At 39.9% G+C, this 3446-nt stretch overlaps 1 pseudogene; it reads left to right on the top strand.

The window, feature by feature from the left end:
• The first annotated feature begins 2475 nt into the window (after positions 1 to 2475).
• Positions 2476 to 3145, top strand: LOC101360454 (glutathione S-transferase A4 pseudogene; annotated as a pseudogene).
• The last annotated feature ends 301 nt before the right edge of the window (positions 3146 to 3446 follow it).

Below are 3446 nucleotides of genomic sequence, written 5' to 3'. Positions count from 1 at the left end.
ATTAATCTTTCATCTCTAGCACTTAATTCCAAATTCAAAATATATAATACATCTCACCATTGCCACTGACCCTGAACATTTCATTGGCAACACTCTAGATCGAATCCTATCATCTCTCTCCTAAATGCAATGGTAGCCTAATTGGATTCTTATGCTTTATCCTGCTACTCTACAGACTACTTTCCACATAGCAGCCAGAAAAATCATTTAAATTCATTGTAACTTTTTAATAGGTAATCTGGTAGAGGGTCACCCCCAGAGTATTTGGTTTTATCAATGTTTTTTCCTTCATCATGAAGTCTACAAACTAGAGATCTTGGGGACTCAGAGTATAGTCTGTTTTTCTGAGGTGCAAGGAGGTCTTCTTTGAACTGTTTTTTTCCCCTTTGTTTTTATTTTTGTGTGTGTGCTTTAGGTGAAAGTTTACAGAGAAAATTACTTTTTCATTGAACAATACACATATTGTTTTGTGACATTGGTTGCCAACCCTGCAATGTGTCAACACTCTCACCTTCTCAACCTGGGTTTCCTTATTTCCATTCGTCCAGTTTTCCTATCCTTTCCTACCTTCTCATCTTTGTTTTTGGGCTGGTGTGTCCATTTACCCTCATAAACATGGTTGAACCACGTGTGTTATTGTTTGTTTTATAGACTTGTCTAATCTTTGGCTAAAGGGTGAACTTCAAGAGTGCCTTCAGTACTGAGTTAAAAGGATGTCAGGGGCCATGCTACCACGGTTTCTCCAGTTTCTGTCAGACCAGTAAGTCTGGTCTTTTTTGTGAGTTAGAATTTTGTTCTACATTTTTCTCCAGCTCTATCCTGAACCAACTATTGTGATTCCTGCCAGAGCAGTTGGTGGTAGTAGCTGAGCACCATCTAGTTGTTCTAGGCTCAGTCTAGTGGAGGTTGTGATAGTTGTGATCCATTAGTCCTTTGTACTAACCTTTCCCTTGTGTCTTTGCTTTTCTTCATTTTTCCTTTTTTCACATGGGGTGGGACCAGTAGATATAAATGCAAAATGTTGTAGGCACTTTGGATAGCAGTCTGGTAGTTTCTCAAAATATTAAACATAGAGTTACCATATGACCTAGCAATTGTACATCTCTAGGAGTATCTATAGATACTCAAGACAAATGAAAACATATGTTCACACAAAAACTTGTACACAAATGATCATAGCAATATTCTTTTTTATGGCCAAAAAGTAGAAACAACCCAAATGTCCATAAACTGATGATTGGATAAATAAGTATGCTATATCTATACAATAGAATATTATTTGGCAATAAAAATGAGTAAATTACTGATATGTGGTACAACATGGATGAGCCTAGAAAACTTTATGCTGAGTAAGGAAGCCAGTCACAAAAGACCATATATTACATGATTCCACTTATATGAAATGTCTACAATAGGCATATCCATAGTGACAGAAAGTAAAATAGTGGTTACCTGGGTTTCCTAAGGTTGGGAGGGAATGAGGAATGACTGCTGGATGAACATGATAAGTCTCTACATTTATTTAGATACTCTGTGATTGTTTTCATCCTTGTTTTTTAGTTTTCAAGGGGAAAGATCATAACTGCATTTGGTAATATTTATACTTGATTAGTTCCTATTTTTTGTGCTATTCTTATTGGCCTTTTTTAAAATTTAAATTTCCCACTATGGGCCAAAGAACCTGGTTTGGCCCTTTCACTCAGGTTTCTAAAAATAAGCCTAGCAATCAAGATGCCTTTGTTTTCCAGAGGCCACACACTTGCCTAACTAACTTCGGAAAAGGAAGGGACCTGACGTAGTCATGTATATTCATTGATTGAATGGATCATAGCTATGCATTAAGGCTCAAGTCACACATATTCATTAAGATACCAATAACTAAGGGACACTAGACCTTGGAGTGCTTTCTTTGGGGTCTCCTGGATCAATGAGAACATCCATATATGGGGAGGGAGTGGCACATCCCTGGGGACAATGAAGACCCAATGCTAGGAAGTCTCCCAGACCTTGCCTGATGAGTCCCCTTGATTGTATTCTTTCTGATTGTAATAAATGGTAGGTAACAGTCTCTGTGAGTTTTGTGAGCAATTATAGGGAATTAAAACACCCACAGGGATAACAAGCCAGCAGGGGCTGGCAGTACAGAGTCAATTTGTGTAGATCCAGCTCTGGGTGACTGGGTGATAGAGAAAGGATGCACAAACAGTCAATGAAGAAGGAAAGACTCCTTCTAGCTTGTGATCTAATCCCATGAAATTAGACAGACAAGCAGCCTATGGCTGCTTCCAAATGACTTGACCTCAGGTGACCAGGGATGTTTTGACCAAACTCAAGATAATCAAGAATGAGGACTGATCTAACTCTGGGTGGTTAGGATCTGAGAGTTTTTAACGCAGAAGTGGCTGGCCATGAGGCCCAGCGCTTTGGATGGCTCCCGGCACTCAGAGCAGACTCCAGAAAGCCTACAAGACCATCATGGAAAAGAAGCCCAAGTTCCACTATCCCAATGGAAGAGGCTGCGTGGAATCCATAAGATGGGCTTTTTAGCTGATGCTGGAGTCAGGTTTGATGAAGAGTTTTTAGAAACAAGAGAACAGTTGCAGAAGTTGCAGAATGGTAACCACCTGCTGTTCCAACAAGTTCCAATGGTTGACATCGATGGGATGAGGTTGTGCAGACCCAAAGCATTCTTCACTACATTGCGGAAAAGTACCACCTCTTTGGCAACGACCTCAAGGAGAAAACCCTGATTGACATGTATGCCGAGGGGACTATGGATCTTCTGGAAATGATTATCACACATCCTTTCTTAAAACGAAATGATCAGCAAAAAGAAGTGGTGAGCATGACCCAGAGGGCTGTAATCAGATACTTTCCTGTGTTTGAAACAATTTTAAGACAGCATGGACAAAGGTTTCTGGTTGGGAAACAGCTGAGCCTTGCAGATGTAATTCTACTTCAAACCATTTTGGCTCTAGAAGAGAAAGTTCCTAATATCCTATCTGCATTTCCCCATCTCCAGGAGTTCACAGTGAAAATAAGTAATGTCCCTACAATTAAGAAATTCCTTGAACCTGGCAGCAAGAAGAAGCCTCCTCCTGATGACGTCTCAGTGAGAACTGTCTATACCATCTTTGTGCCGTGAAACAACATGCATGTCTGTGAGCGAGAGCTTACCCCTAGAATTTGTTGTGTCCACATATCTTAACTGATGTCAGGCTGCAGTGATCTCAGCTCTGTCATGGTGCTATATGTTGGGTCTTTCGTGTCAAAGAGATCTCTTCTAGAAATATTAACTTTTTTTGTCTAGTTACTATTATTAATGGGAACTTTTTCTGAAAACCTTTCTGGGGAGGCTGATATTTAAGTTAGATCTGGTCTGATTTCTGTAGTTAATGAGGACTGGCGGAACCTTATATTCTCCCCTGTGCTTCTTCTCTCCCTTT

The sequence above is a fragment of the Trichechus manatus genome, unplaced genomic scaffold, assembly GCF_000243295.1.
Source record: "Trichechus manatus latirostris isolate Lorelei unplaced genomic scaffold, TriManLat1.0 scaffold00210, whole genome shotgun sequence".
NCBI classification, from domain to species: domain Eukaryota; kingdom Metazoa; phylum Chordata; class Mammalia; order Sirenia; family Trichechidae; genus Trichechus; species Trichechus manatus.
This window is presented reverse-complemented; position numbering and strand designations above follow the sequence as displayed.